Here is a 24,009-nt window from a genome sequence, read left to right as displayed (position 1 = left end):
GTTTCGGCTAAAAGGGTTGTTGTTTCCAGCTCCCCTCCTCTTTATTTCTCTATATCTTTCTCTATTATATCACTCCCTCTCTCCCTCTTTATCTCTCTATATTTGTATATCAACATCACTCTATTTCTCCATCTCCATCTATTGATCTATCTCTCCCCCTCCTCTCTCTATCTCTCACTCCATATTTCTCTATATCTCTCTCTTTCCCAATCCCTCTCTATCTCTCTATATAGCCCTCTTTATTTACCTCTCTCTCTACCTCACCTTCTCCCTCTATATAAACTAAGATCTCTCTCTCTCTCTCTCTCTCTCTCTCTCTCTCTCTCTCTCTCTCTCTCTCTCTCTCTCTCTCTCTCTCTCTCTCTCTCTCTCTCTCTCTCTCTCTCTCTCTCTCTCTCTCTCTCTCTCTCTCTCTCTCTCTCTCTCTCTCTCTCTACCCATTCTCTCCCTCTATCTCCCTCCTCTCTATCTCTCCCACCTACCCACCTATTTCCCTCCATCCCTATAACCCCTCTCTCTCATTATTTATCTCTCCCTCTCTCATTCTCTATTCGTCTATCTCTACTTTTGTTTGTTTTTTGTCTCTCTATCTCTCTTCCCCTCTCCTCCTATATGATGTTATATCTTCATCTCTCATATCACACTATCTCAACATCTATACCTCTCTTTCTCCCTAGATCTCTCTCCTTCTTCCTCTATATCTCTCCTTCTCTATCCCCCCTTTCTCTCTTTCTATACATCTTCATCTCTTTATCATCTTTACATTTGTCTTCCTCTCCCCCTCACTATCCATCCATTTCTCTCCATCTCCCTCTTCCCAAACCTCTATATCTCTCCTCGCCTCTCTATCTCTATCTCTCCTATTTCTTCTTCCATCTCTCCATTTATTTCTATCTCACTATCTCTCTACCCCCATATGTCTCCCTATCTCTATCCTTATCCTTCTATTTCTCTCTCTCTCATCCTCTCCCTCTCTCTATATGTGTATTTATTCCATATCTATCTATTAACTTATCTCTACTCTATCTCTTTAATACTTCCTCTCCTTCTTTCCATATCCTTCTCTTTCCCCATCTTCATCTTCATCTCTATCTCTATCTTCCTCTCTATCTCTATCTCCTCACCTCTCTATCTTCCACCCTATATTTCTCCCTTTTTCTATCCCAATATCTCTCCCTCTCTCTCCCTCTCTCCCCATTATAAACATAACATGAGCCTGTTGGTAATGGAAACTTATTATCTTTCTAATTCATATATTTTATTTCAATTGTGTTGGATCCTTATAATTAGAGACATAGTTGATTTGAAGCTATCACTTCTCTATTGAGACCTTTGTTGCACACAAAAAAAAACATTTTCTAAATGTTTTGTCAATTGACATCATGCACTGCACAAATGCATGCAAAAAAATAGACCAAAATATTCCATAATTGACCTTCCATACCTTTTCCGCGTACCCATTGCACACCAAGGTACAATTGGTAGTATGTATTTTTAAAAGAGTGAAAGTTGGGGAAATGTGCTGAAATATAGACTTAAACTAGTTTTAGGGTTTGTGACTACAAAAAAAATTAAAGTTAGGAAAACTATTTGTTTTGACTTTACAATAAGTTCAAGTATACTAGGGTTGTTAGGATTCTAGAACTTACCATTAAGGATAGTATGTGACTTATTAGAATATAGGCTCTAGCTATTAAGGGTGGGGTCCCATGGGGGGCTTAAGCTTCTACTTTCTAGGAAGAGGAGGTCTCATGAAGAAAAAAATATTTTGCTATGGGATTATGTTTTTTGTATTAGAAATTGGAAGTCCAAAAAATGGAGAGTTTATACAAAAAAAGAGGCGGGAGGCAAGGCCTCAACCACCAAACTGTGAAAACACTTAGAGAAACATCATATACAGTTATCCGCTATATAGTTTAAGTAATTCTAATTTTAGCTGAGGGTACTACTGCAGGATCTCGTCCTGATCTTCCAGCCAGATGGTCCAGCCTAGTGGTCCTTCCATCCATGCCACCTTTTTTCCTTCCAGGATCTGGGATCACATTTATACCTTATTGAAGGGTGGGGGCTTGTTGTCCTGTAGCTCTTTAATGAGTTTCTTCATAGGCTTATCAAAGGAGACTTGGTTCTCAACGAGTCTGGCCCATTCATAGCCGTCTTGCATCTTGTAGACAAACATAGTTGCTTTGTCATCTTTGAGGAATCGCAACAGCTTGTTCCTCTCTAAGTTCTTCAGAAAGCAAACCTGCACAACAATTTTGTAATGTGTGAGATTTTTAGAAAAACCAGTAAGTACCCTTTCATTGCCTTGAAACTTCTCATTCCTTAGTTTCCAAATAAACCAAAGTATGAAGGTAGATAAAATTTGCCAGACTAGGTTGGCATCCTTCTTGAGCCCATGAATAAAACCAGTGATTATATCAAGAGTAAAGACATGTCCTGTGATAGAGATTCCAAACAACAACCATATTTCTCTAGCAAAAGAGCAGTCAAGGAAAAGTGGCGCGTAGTCTCAAGCTTTTTGCAAACAGAGCACAGGTTGTATGCAGCAGTTTTATTCCTAATAGGTAATCTGTTTAATATAAGTTGTCATCTAAAGCATTTGATTTTAGGGGGGATGGGGGATCTCCATAATTTCTCAAAGGTTTTTTCCCATGCATGGAGATTATGATCAACATACCACAGAGCGTTAATATGATCGATCACCGAGGTGTCATTGTTAAGCAGGGTATAAATAGACTTGGCCTTGATCTTGGGGAGTTTGGAGCCATCTTTCCAAAGGAAGGTAAGGTACCTGTGAGCATTTACATGTGTGTTTCTAGGAAGATGAAGAGGGGTACATGCCTACCTAATCATGTTGTAGGTCCTCTTATGCAAGGTAGGGAGATCATATTTATTGCTAAGAGTTTCCCAGCTGATAAGATTGTCATGTTCTAATATGTCCATAAGGTATTTGACACCTTTATTATGCCAGTACTTAGCAGAGCATCCTTGGGTTAAGGCAAGGGGTTTCGAGTTGTGATAAAGGTTCCACCATATTGACCTTTCACCGTGGAGGGTAGCATCACAGTCAATGTTAGAGTTGACAATAAGCCTACACACATGCTCCCAGGCTTTCCAGATAGATTTAAACACCCAGGTACCTTGGACAGACATAGAGAAATTGCCTGCAATCAGATCATTGAGCGGGAGGGTTTTCCAGGTTTTGGCAGTCTTGGGGACACCATTTTGTATATTGTTCCTGATGAGAATCTTCCAAGGTTCATGACCTTCGAGTGAGTGGAATATCCATTTGGCCGCAAGGGCTATTCCCTGCAATCTAAGATCCTTAAGGCCCAACCCACCAAGTTTTTTGTCTAGGTGGCACCAAGCCCATTTGACTGCGTGAGCTTTCCTCTTGCCCTTGCCATTCGACCAAAGGAAACGTTTGATAGCCTTTTGGATTTCAAAAACATGATAATTGCTGAACATCCAGACAGAGGAATAGTAAATACTATAGGAGGAGAGGATTTTCTGGCAAACTTGAATCCTGTCGGCTAAGGATAGGACCCTATTGTCCCATTTATTTAGCTTCTTATCTATTTCCCCTTTGACCCAGCTCCACATGTCTCTCAGAGATGGGGAAACAGAGAATGGGATACCTAAGTACTTAACTATTTTGTTAGGTCCTCCCCGGGCATAACCAAACTCTTGAAGCCAGTCTAGAGGCTCATCTTTCCATCCAAGTAGGATGGATTTGGAGCTGGAAATCCGGGCACCTGACGCTCTACTAAAGGTGTCAAGTTTTTGATTGAGGGAAACAATATTATGCCTAGAGAGCTCCAGGAATAACGAGGTGTCATTAGCAAACTAAATGTTGATTAACTCATAGTTGTCTGACATCTTGATGCCATTCACCTTGGGGGATAGGGTGTCGTCTCTTAGGAGATAGTACAGGGCATCTGATGCTATGACAAACAGAGCAGGGGCAAGGGGGCAACCCTGCCTGACTGATCGGGAGAGGGGAATAGGTTGGGAGAGAGATCCATTAACTTCGATCAGGGCAGATGCATCCTTGAGGAGGATCTGAACATAATCACATAATTCACTAGGGAAGCCAAAGGCTTGGAGCATCATGAGGATGAATCCCCATTCCACCCGGTCATAGGCTTTTTCAAAGTCGACAAGGAACATGGTTGAGTCCCGGTTCAAGGTTTTGGCCCATTCCATGGATTCCCAGCTGGTCACAAGGTTCTCCAATATGTACCTGCCTTTAATGAACCCCGTCTGGGTAGAGCAAATGAATTTTGGGATGATCTTCTCAAGGCGGGAGGCTAAGGCTTTGGCTAAGATTTTGTAGGAGATGTTGAGGAGGGTAATTGGCCTCCAGTTTTTTATGAGGGCTCTGGCTAAGATTATTTGGAATCTTTTCTTGGAAAATAGAAGCTCATGTTTTTTAGGCTTGCATGTTTAAGTGGAGGATTGTATGTGACTTATTAGAATATAGGCTCTAGCTATTAAGGGTGGGGTCCCATGGGGGGCTTAAGCTTCTACTTTCTAGGAAGAGGAGGTCCCATAAAAAAAAATGTTTTGCTATGGGATTATTTGGATTTTTTTATAGGAAAATAGAAGCTCCTATTTTTTAGGCTTGCATATTTAAGTGGGTAAAATTGGGTTGGGCCTACAAACTGCACCCCGAACTTAGGCATGTTATTTGCCATTTTTCAAATATTTAAGTTTAGATTTTCATTAAAAAATAGTTTTGGAAGGACAATAAAACTAACATGAAGACACAAATGTAATGCAAATAAAATTCTATTATTATATTTGAGACTAAATGAAAGAAGTATACTAAAGTAAAATTATGAATATATCATTACATTAAGAATATATTTTCTTGTATATTCTTTCTTCCATATACATGTAACTATTCCTTCAATATAGCACAAAAAAGCAATGCAGACATTGTATAAAATATATAGAAAACAAAACAAATATTAAGCATAAATAATATGGAAACATAAATGTGAAAAAAAAATGGAAACCATAAATAACATGGAACTTTTAAGTTACAATATTATGGAGTGAGCTTATCAATGGGAGTTAGATTTTGTAGTAATGGGTAAAGTTTACAAATTTAAGCTTCAAAATTTTGAAGCAATTAATGGTTATTATTTTTTATCAATGGAGAATATTAAATCTATAGGAATCTACAATTACATAGAGCTTAATCTAAAAATTTATTAGTGAGAATTATTAAAAGTATAGATAACAAATATTTTGAAGGTGGGTGGACTAAAGTTTTGATCCTAAGTGAAAGACATATAACACCACTTTGGACTCCTATTTTTTTATACAAAATTTACTTTATCTTCTAAAATATGTTTAATCTTCTCATAAGACCTCTTCTCCACAAAATTATTTCTTGTAAGATTTCATGTGGCCTCTTCCTCCAACGATAAGAATAAAAAGAAGAGGCTTATAAGGGAAAACAATAAGAAGTGCGATTATTTGAGATTGGGAGGGAGCAAAGTATTAGGGTTGAAATTTAATTGATGCAGATTAAAAACTCTAAGATGATTGACAAGTGACAAGAAATCTTAAACTAGCAGAATATCTAATGGTCTCACTCCAAATACACAAGCTCACATCTTCAAATCTATTATTTAAAAAAATAAAAAATTAATTAATTATATATATATTTATTTTTTCTTTTCTTTTAAGAAATCTTTCCTCTTTCAAAATAGACCATGAATCTGTTCATATGGAACCACAATCTTAATCTCTTATTGGAGGCAATCTCAATCGAAAGCAGCTAATCTCCTCACAAATTAACACTCCTTAAAAAATTTAAAAATCTGTAGAACACAACTGTTCTTTGCAAAATTTTGAGCAATGAAATCTTTATGTTCATCCCATTACTTTTAAAACACACAATAAAAACTGTGTTTTGAACATATGAAAGATTTTTTCGAATGCCATTTTGTGTAAAAAATTTGAAATGTCATTTTATATGAAGATTAGCCTGTACCATCTCAACTTAGACTTCCAAATAAAGCAAGATCATCGAAGCTTTGCGGCACAAAACTGTCAAGATAGGGCACCGACAAGATTGTGAGTTTGGAAACAGTGTTGCGAGATGGCCTCCAAATCAGCTCCTCTTATTTATATGAGCGCCTCTTAGCCACCACATCACTCAACTCCTCCACAATTATTCTCTTCTCCCTAAAATTAAACCCTAGCGCCTTGCAAATCTGCTGTACTAGAACCCTAATGTGTTGGTCGAAGTGCTTCGCTCTCAACTCCGATCTGTGAAATTGCGTCTCAGTCTGTATATTGTTGAATCTACGGATATAAATGGCGGTCGCGGCGGGGATATTTTGGTGGAGGAAAATGCAGGTAGAGATAATGGCTGTAGAGCGAAGCCCTGCTACTGCGGAGGCAAATTCTGTGGTAAAGATCATTTTCCTGACCTGACGAGCGGCAACATAAAGACAGGTGGCCTAAATGGAGGTGATCGTAGATCTGTGGCTGTGAACTGGAATTCATCATTTGGCCGAAAAGGGAAGAGATTTGCTCGATCTGCTACATATGAGAGGTTTTGTGAGACTCGAACCTTGTACCAACCTGGAGTGGTCTCGTAGGCTGAGGCATTTCAAAGGCGGCGATTTGAGGCAAATTTTCTCAGATAAATTTACAAGCTTTGTTGATGAGGGGTTTAGCCGCGGCCCACAATTACGAAGAAAATAAATAACACGCTAGAAGGAGGGCTTGAACCTCCGACCTTGTGGTTAACAGCCACACGCTCTGGCCAACTGAGCTATTCCAGCTTACGCTTTTTAAAGTAGAATAGATATCCATCAACAAACATAAAAACACGAAGACATCGTTTTCCTTCAAAACTTGGAAATTCGATTTTCGAGGATTGAAAATAATATATACAGAAGAGCCATCTATGTAATCATTTATCTCGAAAAGCTAACTACAACAAAATGTATATTTGTACTAAAAATAAAAAATAAATTTCATAATTTTCCTCCCTTCTACCACAGGTTCCACCAAGATTTGACCTCGGGTTACTGGATTCAGAGTCCAATGTCCTCACCACTAGACCATGAGACCAAGCGATTGCTAATCTTTTTTATCAAAATTTATTTTCTTCTTACTGGATTAAAGAGCAGGTGTCTTCGGTATATGTTTACATTAGAATGTTTATTTATGAAGTTTATTAGATAAATCTTTGTGTTATTAAAATATCTGTATCTTTACAAAAAGTATTGATCAAAATGAGTGTGACAAGGAAGGATGGAAAGGCACGGCAAATTTTTTCGAAAGTATAGTTCATAGTTCTTTCATGTGAAAGAAATCAATAACGTAAAGTGAAGATTTTAATGTTTCACTATTTATTAGATTGATAAAATTGTTTATTTTGACTTTAGCTATATTTTAGATTGTTTTTAGATATTTATAGATGTTTATTTTGTCTTTTGTTTAGTCTTTATCCAATGTTCCTAATAAAAGAAGTATGTTTTGTCGTCAATTAATGAAGTGTTAGTTCAAATGTCTTTTTCATGGGATTTGATTTAATTGTTTTGCGACGTATGTAGTGGGAGACATTGACTTGGTCAAAGCTCAGTTGTCGGCGCAACTTACTATCCTTATCGGCGAAAATATCGGATAAGGAAATTCAAATAAAGAAGTAATGAGAATGTGGTATACAAGTTGGATTCTGTTTCTACTTCTATCAAGAAACATCTAATAAGTCCAAAATAAATGGAATAAGAAAAGGAATTGGAAAAATGAACTATGGAGAGTTTTTAAATTTTTTTCTTTGCATGATAAGGAAAATCTAGTCTCTAAGTTAAAAAATGAACATAAAATTTATAAAACATAGTTTCTAAAGTCTTGTTTCTAGAAAAGTTTTAAAATGAATGTTAAGTAAACAATAAATAAAACTTTTAAGTGATGGATGTGAGAAAAGTGGAGCTTATAAAAAAGTTTTTAATTTAAAAAAAAAAAAATTTTGTGTCAAAAGGAAATTTTAAAAGAAGTCTAGTTTATAGAAAAGTTTTTAAAATGAATATAAAGTTTAACAAGTAATGTAAACAACAAACTTTAAATGATGGATTTGTGAAAATTTTAAAATTAATTTGAAGTTTACCAACTAACATAAATAGCAAATATTTAAGTGATGGATTTGTGACAAAAGTGGAAAAGTCTAGCTTCTAAAAAAGTTTTAAAATGAATATAAAGTTTACCAAGTGATGTAAACAACAAATCAAACCTTCAAGGGATGGATTTGTGACAAAAGTGGAAAAGTGGAAAGTCATAGCTTCTAGAAAAGGATTTGGGACAAAAGTGGAAAGTCATAGCTTCTAGAAAAGGATTTGGGACAAAAGTGGAAAGTCATAGCTTCTAGAAAAGTTTTTAAATTTTTTTCCTTTGCATGAAAATGAAATTTTAAAACTATCCTATATATATTACTATTATATATAAAATACGCTGAGAGATATCCTTCTCGAGGTGCCTATCTGTCTTTAGGATATAAAATTGACAAAAAATAATAGAGGCCTTGAGAAGGAAATCTCTCAGTGTATTTTATATATAATAGTAATATATATAGGCTAGTAGTAGTCATCACGCAACATCGAAGACATTAAATTAGTTAATATATAAATAAACTATTGTATTGTTAGGCTTAGGATTAGGCTTAATGTTTAGGGTTAGGGTTTACATTTTGGGTTATACTTAATTAGAATTACGCTTAGGGTTTAGATTTATGGCTGCAATTATGGGTAGGGTTAGGGTTGATATCATGGTTAGATTATGGTAAGGGTCAGGCTATGGTTTAGCATTATGCTTGGGATTATTAATAAGGTTAGGATCTATAACGTGGTTTGTTATTTTGTAGGGGTTTCGACCAGATTCATCGTCTTCACATGTCAGTCATGTCGATAATAGTCACCGAGTCATGTGTTGTGGTTGGTATGTCGTGATTTCCATGTGGCAATAGTTATTTGGCTCACGTGTATCTGTGGTTCCATGTTTTGTTCATGAGCAAGGAAGAGACCATGTGGGATAACTCTGATGAAAAGAAAATAGTGTTCCCCTTATCCCGCAACATGTTAGTTGAGCTTTGATTGCCTCGTAGGATAACACAAAAGTGGCACTACTCGCTATCACGTGTTGTGGAAAAGGTCATGTGCTTGTCGCACAGGATAACTTATGTTCGATGAACAAGGCAACTCCTCTTATCACGTGGTATCAAAAGTGACCAACAATGTCATACGGGATAAATTAAGTTTGTTGAACAAAGTGGTCCCTCTTATCCTGCGTTGTCAAAACTGATCAACAATGGTTGTCCAGGATAATATAGTCAAAAGAGGTCAAAGCAGAGAGATGTTCCTTCTTATCCCGCGGTATCAAAAGTGACCAACAAAAGTCACGCGGGATAAGAAACTAAAGGGAAGATTGCAAATTCCCTTATCCTGCATAGGCTAAGATGCACACAAAATGTTGCACGGGCTAACAAGTGAAAGCATGCCATGAAGAAAACCTTATCCTGCACGAGACAGATGGTTTGCGATGGTCCCACGGGACAAGGAAAAATGAAGACAAAAGAGAAAAACCTTATTCCGCACGAAGTAAGAGGCTACACAAGGTTCATGCAGGATAAAAAAAGTAAAGGCGCCTCCTTATCCCACGTGGTGAAACTTGGAGAGAAATGATCTTGTGGGATAAGATATCAAAGGATGATTACTTGAAGGCACTTATCCCGCGCGAGATGAGGATGATGTCAGTGGGCTCACGGCATAAGAAAATAAATGGAAGTGAAGAGCCTATTTATCCCGTGTGACCAAGATGGGATGTGAAGAAGCCCGCAGGATAAGGGAAACCAAATTAAGCATTTAAGGGTCTACTTATCTCGCGTGACTAAGTAGGGATGAGAAGAAACTCGTGGGATAAGGAAAAGAAAAGACAAAAGAGGAAAACCTTATCCCGTGTAGGTTAAAAGACTATGCTAATGTTGTGCGGGCTAACAAAGAAATAGGAAGGCTTATTGAGAATGACATAATCTTATCCCGCATGAGTAGAACATGCATGTGAGGTGTATAACACAGAGGTTAGCCATAGTATGAATTTTAATGGATCTGAGCAACCCGATAGTCCACATGGGCATTGATCAAGTTTGACCTGACAATGTGGCATGTACAGAGAAAATCGAAAGGACACTTGTCGGAAAGATGAAAGGGTGTTGTACCGACAAAATTGAAGATTGTGACCGAATTTATGGCCATGTCTGCAAGCTGATAGACTTAGAGGTCCATGTGGATGATTGACTAGGATTTACCAAGTGACTTGGACATTGAATAAGAAGATGTTTGAATGGCGATAGGAAAAATCATCTACATGGTGGTTAATCGACCTTGACTGAATCATCTAGACAAAAGAAATGGAGACATATGGTTGCTCAACTAGTCGAAGAAGATATCTGATACGCTGAAGTTGGTGACGACGGATTTCAGTATGGTAGTTGTCGATCTTTTGAGAATATGTCAACCGAGGATGGAAAATGGGTTAATGGTGACCGAGTTGCACGCAGACTATGTGGCTTGAGGAAGGATTGCAGATCATTTTGGGCAGAGGAAGATTACTAAACTTAATAATCCAAGTATAGAGAAAGATATGAAGACAAACATGATGCATTTAATTCAGGCAGTTGATCTGAGATCTTATTTGGGATAGAGAATAAAATCTCTTGAGTCGTAGACCTCCAAGACAACTAACTTGAATAAAATATTCAAGTTTGTAGTAGAAGAAAAATCTGAAGAAAAATCTGATGTGTACAGAGTCGATCTAAACTAGCAATAGCTATAAATATGATTCGACATTGGTTGGTGGAAAATAATGATATCTCAATAAGTTGATTGATGGTGTGTGTAGAGAGAAAATACAGTGTGCTGAAGAGATGTGTGTTGCGGCGGTGAAGTATAGAGAGTGTTGTTGCAGAGAGAAGACATAGATATCCATCAAAATAGGGAAAGTAAGCAAAGTGAAACGAGAAGAAGAAATCCAGACAGAGGAAGAAAAAGAGACAGAGGAAGAAAAAGAGATTGAGGAAGAAGAAGAAATAGAGAAGGAACTTCAGCGGGCAGGGTAATTCATTCTCATGACATGGGAAATTTGTAAGTGTTACAAAACTCATTTGTAACAAGGCTTTATCATTTCAATTGTAAACTTGAACAATCACTATAAATCTCTGAGTGGGTGCTCAAAGTAGCGGTAGGTGCTCCTTTGTGTAGGTTCTCATAAAATCAGGGGTTGGTACTCCTTGGGTTGGTGCCCTAAACATTGTAATTAGTTTTACTTGTGAGGTTGGATCGGAGCAATAGACTCTAGCAGCTATTCTCATTGAGGTTTTTCCCACATTGGGTTTTCCTTGTACATCTGATGTTATGTGATGTGCTCTTGTGTGTGTATGTTTGTGTTTGCATTATGTTCTTAAAATCTGCACACTGAACTTAAAGTTTTGAAATACACCGATTCAACCCCCCTCTCAATATCTATTTGTGTTCTTGGTTCAACCACTGGTTAGGAGGGACCTCAACGAGATCAATGTGGATTGGTTAGAAAGAGTAAACATAATTGAAACACAAGGATATGATGGAGGCAATGCAAAACTGACTGGATGAACTACTTTGGTGCTCTTGCATCAGACTCTCGGGGTTAATTGAAAAGTGAGTCCCATCACTTGATCTGGTTTGGCGATCTGTCAGTAGGTACTTCCAATTGCCTCAGGGGTTTGAAGGTATGACTATAGGTTTTGGTTGCCTCTCATCGGTGATCTACCGGGCCACCCTATAGCCTGCCTCAGTTCGGTGATCTATTCAAGTCTCCACCCACTAACTACCTCAAGCTCAAGATTCTAGGTTCGACAGTCTGCTTGCAAGCCTTGCATTGTCTCATGTTTGGTGATCTGAACAAGTCTACAAGCTGCCTCAACTTCCTTTCAGCCAATCAATTCACAACCAGCACTTCTTCCAACCGATACATAACCAGGTCTTCCTCCATCAACAGGTTCATAAACCAACTCTGATACCACTTGGTGTAGTCACCGATTATGAGGGACCTCAAAGAGATCAATCCAGACTGGTCAAAAAGAGTAAACACAATATAAACACAAGGATACGATGGAGACAATGCAGAGCTGAATGAATTATATCATGGAAACTTATTACAATCAACCGGTAACAACCGGGTTACAAAAACTAGTTCACTGGCCTACTAAAACATGCTCCAACCGGTTTGAACTACTTTGGTGCTCCTTCTCCAACTGGATGAACTAATCCAATGCTCCTGCATCAGTTCTTCAGTTCCATCCCCTATCAGGTGTCCATTTTCTACTGCAAGTCAAAAAGTTAAAAAATCAAACAAAAATTAAAATAAAAAAAATTGAAAAGAAGAAAGAAGAAAAAAGAGCAAAATTGTGTAAAAAGGAAAAAAAGAGAAGAAAAATAATTCGTCCATTGGTGAAAACCTGGCAAACAGGCACCTTGGGCAAGTACCATGATGAAAACCTAAAAAACAGACGTCATGTGTAATCTATGGATTTCTTGCATAACACACTTGGGGCAGGTTTCATTTATCCTATCATGACATATTATCCTTCATTATCCTATTGTCCTTCCATTATACTATCATCCTTCATGTCCATATCCCCTTTTCCACCTTCGATCTTGACAAGGCAAAGGATCTTCATGAATGTCATACATCTTGTTCATATCTTTTATTCTATCATAATTTTTGGTCTTTATCCATTGGCTTCTTACAACCTTTCCTTCATATTCCTTGCCTTATTGCAATATTTTAGCACTGACCCTTCGCCTATCGCAATGTTTAGTCCATATCCCTTATCCATTTTGATCATGCTTATCCTATGCATATCCTATCAATGTCCATACACTCTTTTTTGTACCTTGATCTTGATCCGACATAAGGACGAAAAATATAAACATGGTTTCAAAAACCTTTTGACATGTCCCTCATGCCATGACACTGCTTAACTGTGTCATATCTAGTGCCTTAGCCCATTACGCAATAACCCTTGGACATTGCATCTTCTCTGTCTCCATCATAAATGGCCTTTGTCTTCCCCCTATCCACCAACATTCAAGCAAGCTTTATTTATCTATTCATCATATTCCTTGCCTTGCTAGACACTAGGGGCATAATCCATAAAAATCAAATAAAGTACTGAAAAATCACAAAAAAAATTGAAAAATATCCTGAAATAATCCAAAAATATTTTTAAAATGTCTTGAAATAAAACAAAACATCAAAAAATGTCGTCAAATAATTCTAAAAACATTGTAAAATGTACTGAAAAAAGTACAAAAAGTTTAAAAAGCTTAAGCAACCCTAAAAACTGGAAAACATCAAAATCCAAAAACAATATTTTCATTTCATCAATAAATTGTCTCTTTTGTACATAGGCAGACATTTGAGTGAACGTCAAACAGAAACATGTTACAACATCACGCTTAACAAATCACACATTATTAGATGAATTTTTCAATCAACCAAGCATTCAAACTGGTCAACTTGTCTTATCAATCAATCAACATCAATATCATCGGTCCTTTGTCAACATTATCATGGGTCTTATACAGGGTGTAGTATACTCGAAACCAGATTGTGTCCTATCTTAGACGATGTATTGCATTTCCTAAAACCAGACAACATGATCATCCTGTATATGGTGAAAGTGGATAACAATAATAACGATATTGAAAGGCTAAATGAATTCAACCACAAAACCCTAGCCTAACAACAACAAAGATCCACTATAACATATGAAGATTACCTAAGACAATGCAAATCAAATGAAATCACAAAGATTATACCATCACATGTCCAATAGGGTTTGGATCTCCATTCTTCCTATCTCCATTGATCTTGTTTGATGTATTTGCTCTCAGATTTTATGTGCACAAGAGCTCAACAAAGAACGGAATGTGGTTGCAAGTAGGATCGCATATGCCAAGTAGTCAATTGATCAAGTAGTTAGGGTTTGATAATGAAGGAAGCATCTCCTTATATAGAAGACACTATATGAAATGGAGGGATAAGATTGAGAGGTGTAAAAGGAGGTCGGCTATGATTAGAGGGTAGGTAAAAGAAATAATAAAATAATGAAAGGGGTAGGTAGTGTATGAATTAAGAGATGAATGACATGTGTCATGGGTAGAAAAGGTTAATGAATTAATTAAATAAATAAAGATTTATATAATTAATAAAAGAAGTGGGATCAATTAAATAAATAAAAGTATTTATTTAATTTAGGAAAAGGATAATTTAAATAAATAAATGAATTTATTTAAATGAGAAATAAGGCTAGAAGAGGATAAATGAATTAATTAAATAAATAAAGATTTATTTAATTAATAGAAGAATTAGGCTAAAATAATTAAATAAATAAAATATTTATTTAATTAGACTGGACAATTTTGGGTGTCTACATTTTGCCCCTCTTTGAGACAATGCGGCTTGTCGCATTGTTTCAAAGAAGATAAGATGAACTGATACAGAGTTGCCCCAAGATGGGAATGATATGCCCCCTCGAGAGATTGGATGAAAATGTCTAAAAAGATTGCAGACAATCTCTCGATAAGAAAGACGTGATAGAATGGACTGACCGGATAAAGTGGCAGAGTCACGGGATAATGAAGACTGACTCGGGAAACGAGGGCTAGGGCAGTCTATAAGATAGACCACGAGGGAAATACATCCTCATTGTCATCTACACATCCAAGAGATCAGAGTGCAGACTGAGATAGAGCAACAACAGTTAGCAGCAATGGCAATGGATCACAGATTCAATCGCGTTCGTCGATTTCAGAGGCTAGCAGAGGTAGGAGAGCCAGTAAGTACCACAAAACCTCCTTGTACTTTGATGCATTTATTGTTGTCATTAATGCATGTTAGGTAGTGCAATAAATGCGCTTAGAATAGGGTCCAAAAAATGTCAAAAATGTGTAGGCGCGTCTGCATTGGTGCTAGGCGCATTTATGCGGTCTAAAAGAGCGTTTATGTCATGAAAGCACGTTTGTGTCCAAAAATGTGAATTTGTGTCTTCTAGGTCAAATCGGCAGTTCTGTGATGAACATACGCTGTCGATTGGATAAGCTGCTGAGAGGATACACTCAAGCAAGTCCTCTAGGGAAGACTAGGATAACAAATAGGGCTAGGATTGACAATTCTCTGATAGAACATAAGTTGCCAATTAGGAAACTTCTCAAGAGGATTCACTCAAGCAGAGGCCCTAGGATAGGATAGATCAAGACACTTTGTGATGAACAGTGAGTGCAAATGTGAGCAGCACTTTGTGATGAATAGGGAGTGACAAACACGTAGTACTTTGTGATGAATAGGGAGTACCACTAGGATAGAAGCAACACTTTGTGATGAACAGTGAGTGTCACTAGGACTGAGATGATTGATTTGTGTGACCATAGGAGTATTTGCCTATGTTGGAGTCACAGGAGAGATTCCCATCGACTCAGAGGTTGCGACCTGAGTTAACAGCCGAGGACCGAGCTATGATTGAGGCTATGGGATTAAGACATATTATGTATGTGCCTGAGTTTCAGGCGAACATGGGATTGCTGACTGCATTGGCGCAGAGGTGGCACTCTGAGACTTGCACTTTTCATTTGCCGATGGGGGAGATGACAGTCACCCTGGAGGATGTATACAGGATTCTACGGATACCGATCGATGGGGAGCTGATTCCATACGATCGAGACGGAGACAAGGATGCCCTTAGGTGAGTGTTCTAGGATCTAGGACTGGAGATGAGGGCTGGACATGTTGCTTGGGATACCATGACATGGACAGGATTAGAACTACCAACAATGTTAGCAAGAGTTATCAGTGGGTTCCTCTGTTCGGATAGGGTGACACAAGGGGTGGCTGTAGAGGACACAGGGGCCAAGAGAGATGATCTTGGGGCGGGTCCTTCTAGGGCTCAGACTCCGTCGAGGCTAGCCGGCCCTGAGGGAGGGAATTCATCATAGCCGTAGAGGGCTCCCTATGTATCAGTATTGTACCATTTTTGTATGATGATGTAGACACCTGGAGGTGATTGTAGCCATATGATTTTGACATCATTGTATCATGACACTTTATATATATATATGAGATGATTCATCTTTGTGGTAGCTATATGCATGTGTACCTATGTGATGAGATGTTCCTATGTGATGCTTATGATATGGATGCAAATATGTACATGATGAAATGCAATATTTTTGTTCTTTTATGTTTTTAATATGTTATGTATGATGCAAATGCGAATGTATGAAATGCAAATTATGAGAATGTAAAATGTGCTAACAAGTGTTGTGTGCAGGATGTAATGCAATTTTTGATATCTATATGTATGTATGAAATGCTAATATGTGGTAATGCAGGTGCAACTACATGAAATGCAAATGTTTTTGGTATGTCATTATACTCAGTCATGTGATAGCAAGCTACACGGACTTAGGAAGAACGGTGGAAGTCAATCAAGAAAGGGGGATGGAAGATAGAAGATATGAAAGTGAAAGAGCTTCTTGTGCGTTATCATCATTGAGCTTTATTATGGCAAGTAGGTTATGACAATCGAGGCATATGTTCGACCCAGAAAGTCAGTGTACCTATTTGCATGGAGATAAGACAGTCACAAACAAGGAATGCCCCAGTTCATACTAGACTCACAGTGTCCTCATATCCTTGGACAAGTCATAGCATTACTAAGAGACAATCCACAGACAACAAATACAAATAGGTGACGATACCCCATCCTTGCCTTTCTAGTCAAAGACATCCTGGAGATAGAATCTCTAGTCAGAGACATCCTGAAAAAGCTAAAAGACATGTCACCAAAAGATAAAATCAAAAAATAAAACCAAGACTCGACACCAACATCCACTACAGTCCTCAAGTTTAGTGTCTCTTGTCACTTGTATAAGTCTATTTGATTGGGGTCACAATGTTTACTTTCACAAAAGGATAGATAGCATTGAACCATAATGTTGTCTGAGACTATTGAAATATTTGATTTGTTGAAGCCCATTGTTGCTGCTGTCTCATCTGAAATTGACTGAATCCATGAAACTGATACTTTATTGCGGAGAAGATGAAACTTTATTGCGGATCTATGATGCAAAAGTTACTTTATTGCGGATTGTGCGCGGATAGACTGAAGGAAGCTGGAAGAAACTGTACTCCTCGAAACATGTGATGTTCTAGGTTCCACACCCATCGCTAGACGTAGGATTTGCCTTAGCCACAGATAGGAGCTGATTTATTATGGATGGAAAGGGAGGTGAAAAGGGAGGTTTATTATGAATGGCTAACCAATCTTGGGTAGATCAATAACAAGCCATGATGGGAATGGGTAAGTTTATTATGAACGAATAGGTTGTGAGTGTGTGCAAAGTGAAAGGATGAAAGTGAATCCTGAAGGAGGGAGGAGCAATGTCTCTACACATGGCGCTGGTGACCCAGTTTTCACCATGGTACTTGCCCAGGGCGCCACCGAAGTGGTTTTCACCGTTGGACGAAATTATTTCTCTTTACTTTTTTTGATTTTTCAATGTTTTTTGTGTCACAAGGCGCCTGTTTGCCAGGTTTTCACCAAGTAACGATTTTCTTTGTTTTATAACTTTTTTTGTATTTTTGAAATTTTTGATTTTTTTTTTTCGCATTTTTTGCATTTTTGATTTTTTTGTATTTTTTGAATTAGGATACTCTGAAGAGCTATGTGTAAAACTTGTGAAGGTGCATGCTATTGATAGGATCCTCCAAAGGTTCACCTTCTGTAGTTGAGAGCTGATATGCCCCAGATCCATATGCTGCTGTAATGATGTAAGGACCAAGCCAATTTGGTTCGAACTTGCCCTTCTTCTCTTGGTCTTGTTGATTTTTAGGATTTTCTTTGAGAACCAAGTCACCTACCTCAAATGTGTGAGGCTTGACTTTATGATTGTAACTGCAACGTTCCTTGACTTAATGTGTATCTCAAGTGACTATCTTCCTTGATGAAGAAACTGAGATAGAATTACTAGTGTGTGGACTATGTAGGCCCATATGCGTGTCATCTAAATAAGTTTGGGCATCCCTGATAACAAAGTCCCTCGAGGAAGTTCCATTAAAGGTCCATGATGTATCACCAAAAGGGGAAGGATGTGCAGAACAAGTGGCTGAGTGATGAAGGCTTATGATTGTGAAAAGAAGTGAAAGTAGGATAGCATGATGGAGACGTAGGATCAACAAGTATTCTTTTTGACTTCCAATTGTAGAAATTTTTGAATTTTCGCCCCTAATTATTTTGATATTAGGGGAGATAAACTCTTGTTCCTTTTCTTTCATAGGATTTTTATCCTTAACTTTGATTTTTGCAGAGTCCAATAGCTTTTGATTTTGATTTGGATTAAAGGACTTCTCTTTATTTTTGACTTTTAGATTTTTCTTTTCAAAGTTTGATTTTTGATCCCCAATGAGTAAGGGCTTTTGTAATTCTTGTTGATCCAAGTCTGGGAGAGAAGTGGAAATGGAATGAGTGGATGAAATGGTAAAGCTATATGAGTTATCAAGAGGTTTGGTGATACACTCAATAGATTCTTTGCTAGAACCACTCTTGGACTATTGATATCAAGAGTTGCTTGCACCACTAGAGGAGATTTACATTCAGACTTAGTAGCCACAACACTAGGTGGTTCACACCCAATTCCTTTCAAATTGTTTATAGATTGTTCATGTCGATTGAATACGTTAGGAGATAGTGGGAGTTGATCAACATGAAAGATATACTCACCACATCCCATGTCTTTAAACTTGAACTTTTCTTTGATCTCTGCCTGTTTTTATGTAGAAGCTTTCAACGATTCTGGATCCACATATGCCGATGAAGGAATAGCCTCTCGATTGGATGGAATTGTTATTTCTGATCTAGGTTGTAGATTATTGCAATATATGAATGGATTTGGGTCAGCTTTGACGGTCACTTCAACTCCATTGTGTGGAAACTTGATACATTGATGATATGTAGATGGTACTGTGCTCATCTCATGAATCCAACGACGTCCCAAAAGTATGTTGTATGTGAGATCTAGATCAAGGACTTGAAAAACCACATCCTTTGTAACTGGCCCAACTCTGAGAGGTAAAATGACTGTACCCTTGAATGAACGCTCTTCATCATCATATGCTTTGATAGTAATTTTGTTTGTAAAATTCACAGCTTTGTCAGAATATCCCAATTGTTTAATAGTGCTCAATGTACAAATGTTTAGACCTGCTCCTCCATCTATCAGGACTCGTTTGATTCTATGTTTGTGTATGAAGGCTTCAATGTGTAGTGGTGCATTATGTGGTTGGCTCACGGAGGCGTCGTCGGCTTCTGTGAATGTAAGCGAGCATGGAACGGAAAGGTATCCCACCATGGCTTGAAACTGGTCCACATTTAGATCAGTAGGAACGACAATGTCTCTCAAGATTTTGTCAAGAATAGGTTTATGTGTGGGGGATATGCGTAAGAGCTCAAGGATGGAGATGAGCGCGGCTGTCTTCCCTAACTGTTCTACAAGGTCATACTCAGGTTTGGTTGATGAAGAAGCGATGTTTTTAGTTGGAGCACCTTGGAAAGTGATTTTACCTCGATGAGTTGTGACATGACATTTAGAGGTAGGTTCGGAAGAAGATCCAACACCTTTTAGGACAATGTTGGGTCTCTGGGTAGAATTCTCAGGGTTTTTGTCCTTGATGATAATGGTAGAGACGTAATTGTCCATCAAAATGTGATTGATAGTTGAATCATAGTTATAGGTTGCTCTGGTATAGTTGGTTTGGTCATCTGTGGCTTTAGCTTTTCCCTTGTCATGCTTTGGGAATGGTTCCTTAAACATCTCATGTTCTTGATTGGATGAGTGCCCTTCAATCTCAATGTCACCCCTATCAATGAGATCTTGTATGATGTTCTTCAGTCGATGACAATTTCCTATTTTATGACCCTTGCTCTTATGAAATTCACAATACTCATCATCATTCCACCAATTTGGTTTAACTTTTGGTTCATATGGAGGAAAATCTGGAACTGTGATTACTTTGTTTGCCACTAGCTTCTTGAAAATTGACTCAAGTGGTTCTCCCAATGGGGTGTACTTCCTTCGTGATCTAGAAGATGTTTGAGTATTCAATTGGTTGTTTGTAGAGCTTGATCCCAAAAAAATGAATTTGGGTCGCATTGTGTTGGCATCAACAACACCATCATTGACGATGTTCTTGTTTTTATTCCAAAATCTTAGCTTGTCTTTTCCTTTAAAGTCATCTTTGTTTTCCTTGAATATCTTAATGACTCCTTGTTCAATTAGGACCATCTCTATTGCTAAGCCATTTTCAATGATGTCCTTGAAGGTGGACAAACAAGCTTTCCTTAAGTCATAACCAATCTCTTTGTTAACATTTTGGGTGAACATTTCTACCATTTGTTTTTTGTGGAATTTCTCAAGAGCATTTGCTAGCTAGATTCCTCCATCTTTGTAAAAATGATGCAAAAGACTCTCCGTCTTTTTGCTTGGTGTTGCACAAAGTAGTGACTGATATGTCTATCTCTATGTTGTAGGAAAAATGTCGAATAAATGCCTCTGCTAAGTCACCCCATGACTTAATACTAGGTGGGAGTTGGGAGAACCATTCCATAGCTTGATCACCTAGGCTTTGTGGGAATAATCTCATCAAATATGTCTCTTCTGTTGCTACCTCAATGCAAGCTGTGAAAAACTGTCTTATGTGTGCCTTAGGATCCCCTTTTCCTCTATACTTATCAAATTTAGGCATCACAAAGTGTGTAGGAAAAGGAGGCATTGGAATGCTCTTGTCAAATGGATAAGGACATATGTTTCTCATTGTGTATGTTGGCTTTGGTGTATTTATGTCCTCCATTTTCTTTTGTAAGTCCCTGATTTGTTGCTCCAAATTGCTCTTAGGTGGAGATTGACTTCTTGGACCATACCCTATGCTTGAGGCACCAATTGGAGGGGGAGCATGCTGCATATATGGATGATATTGATCATACACATGTTCATATGGAGGAGGTCTATAGTGATGCTGCATATATGGACCACTTGGTATAGATTCATGTTGAGGAAAAAAATATCTATTTTGTCCATGTATACCATACTCTACAGGCATGTCATGTTCTAATGTGTTGCCCCCAAATTTGACACGGAGTTTCCTTGTGTCCAAATTTTGAGCATGCCTTAGAATATCCAATTGCTTTGGTGGTTGATCCTTAGCATTGATATATGATTGAGCATATTTCTCTGCATAAGACTTTCATAATGGTCTACGAAGGTGAGTATCATATGCTTGACCATGTGTATGTGAGACCTCTGGTTTTTGAAACAAAGATGATGGTGATTCAAGCACAAGATGTGGTCTTCTATTGCCTCCACTATTAGGCCTCCTTTGATCCATGTTGGAGTGAGGTTGTTGCAAAGGTCGATCTTCCATTATTTGAGACATGTCAAAATCATGAGATATCTTGGCTCCACTTTGTGCCATCATTTGTAAGAAGTATTGTCTATCCCTCCTCATTATTTCCTCAACCAATCGATTGAAACGAGGATCCATAATGGATTCTTCCACATCTGCTGAATGTACTGAAAAGTTGTTCATATCATCATTGTGCATATCATTGTTGTTTGTAGTGTCCATGTTCTCAACATTTGGAATGTTTCTATAGGCATCCATGTCAGGTAATGTAGTATGATCAAAACTGAAAAAGATATCATTGTCATACTCATAAGAACTCATGTTTGCAGACTCTTGAGCCTCTTTAGTTTCTCTCCTAGATTTTTGAAGACGGGTTTCAACCATGAATTAGGTATTGACCGAGATGTGTGAGACTAGATGAAAATGGAAAAAGTATGGAAGACCAAGGGTTGGATGGAATGTAAATGAATCTGAAGTGTACTTGCAATGTCCAAAGTGTAAGACCAAGTATGTATGTAGTAGAGTAGGTATGACTTCCAAAGAGAGGATAGTTTCTCTTGATGAGGTAAGTTGATCTTGACTCTAAGTAAGACCAAATGAGACCCAAAGGTGATAGACCTTGATGAGGGACCACTTAGCAAAATGTTGTTGTATGTAGTGTGTTGACAAAGTATGATGGGGACAAGCAAGTGACCTTTTGACTCAAGTTTAGACAAATGTAAATTTAATGCAAGATGTAAAACAATGATGGACTTTGTGAGACCCAAAGACAAGTTGAATGCTAGATGAAAACTTGGAGAAACAACCTAGGAAGCTCAAGAATTCCAAAACTGATTGCTCTTGTTTGTTGGACTGTAAAATTTTTCCAATTTGTGAAGTTGTTGGTTGTGACCAAATCTGAATGTTTGACTATTTTTTGTGACAAGAGGACACAATGTTGATGATGACTCAATGTTTGCAAGTGTTTAGACTCGAAATGACTCCAAGAAAAATGTGTTGTTTGATGTAAAAATGTTTTGCATACACTTGAAGACACAAAAGACACAATGTTTTGTTATTTGGTCTTGAATGTTTTGCTGTTTGATCTTGAATGTTTTGAATGTTTAAAATAAGTCAAGCACAATTCTTATGGCTGGCCAAGACAATAGTTGTTGTTCCCACATGAGGTTTTACCCCCGAGGCTACGCTATTCAGAGCGGATACTTAGATGCTTGACCTCACTAGCTCCACCCTCGGCACTCACTTCTCGAGTCAACCAAGCATCAGTCCCCATGAAAACTCCCCGTGGTGAACTTTGTATCTCTACTAAGAACCGTATGTGTGTGGGCCTCTACCAGAGGTCCGACCTCCTGCCTCAACAACTAGAAGGATTTTGGCTTCTAAAACAAAAAGGTGCTAGTAAGGGCATCCGCTCGTGTGGCCATACATGCGGCACTTTCAGCTCTGTAAATACAGAAGGCTCCCAGCCGGTAGGGGTTACGCCCTACAATTGATAAAATAAATTTGATCAAACAGGTTTATGGGGAGACATAGTGTCGGTATGAACTAATCAGCACACATTATCCATAGTTTTCACCATGAATACAGTTGTTTATAGTGGTTCGGAAGAGGTGGGTTTTCCTTGCTACCACTTGGGTCATTCTCTTCTCACTAGTAGTCCTAATGACCACACGGGAAGACAGACCCTCTAAAGATTAAACAAAAAGAGCCTATTGCTCAAGACACAAAAGACAATGATTCAATTTTAGTGCACCAATTGAAGTGTTTGCTAGTCTATGAAAACAAGGCACACAATAAAAATCCAAAAACCCTTGCCAAGGACCTGCAACAAAGATTTATTAGTAGTTTGGATTGTTTGAAATAATCACCCCTTCCTGCAAGCACACAAGTTAGGTAAATTTTAGATTCAAAAGACTTTGTGAAATATGGGCCTTCAACAATGCATTTTGTTGACCAATTCAAAGATCTGATTCATCATAAAAAAAGACCACCTGTAAAATTTCAAGAGATTTTCAGAAATGTAAGAAAATCCAAAAAATTTGCTAATTTACTCCAAAAATTAATTTTTTATGACAAATCATAAAAAAATCATATAAAATGCAAAATCGATCCAAAAAATCTGAAATTTTTACTAGAGAGTCCTGATGGTCTTCCAAACCTGCATAAAAAAATTTCTGCAACAAATCCAAGTAGTTTGTGAGATATGAGTAAAATAATGCAAAACCCTAATTTTCAAAGATCTGATTTTTGAGGAATTATTTTGCATCAAATTTGAAATCACAAAGAATATATCCTATGTATAATTCTGAGATATTCCAAAAATGTAAGAAAATCTAAAAAAATCGCTAATTTGCTCTCAAAATTAATTTTTTATGAAAACTCATAAAAAATTCATATAAATTGACAAAATAATCCACAAAATCTGAAATTTTTACTAAATCCTTCTAATACTTTTCTTGACCTGCACAAGAAATTTGATGCCAAAATTCG

At 37.6% G+C, this 24,009-nt stretch overlaps 1 non-coding gene across 1 annotated transcript; it reads right to left on the bottom strand.

Moving 5' to 3' along the window:
- Nucleotides 1-6,735: 6,735 nt before the first annotated feature.
- Nucleotides 6,736-6,809, bottom strand: TRNAN-GUU (transfer RNA asparagine (anticodon GUU)). The gene has a single exon. It is a non-coding gene; the product is annotated as a tRNA-Asn (tRNA).
- Between the last annotated feature and the right edge of the window lie 17,200 nt (nt 6,810-24,009).

Source organism: Cryptomeria japonica, chromosome 9 (genome assembly GCF_030272615.1).
Source record: "Cryptomeria japonica chromosome 9, Sugi_1.0, whole genome shotgun sequence".
NCBI classification, from domain to species: Eukaryota; Viridiplantae; Streptophyta; class Pinopsida; order Cupressales; family Cupressaceae; genus Cryptomeria; species Cryptomeria japonica.
This window is presented reverse-complemented; position numbering and strand designations above follow the sequence as displayed.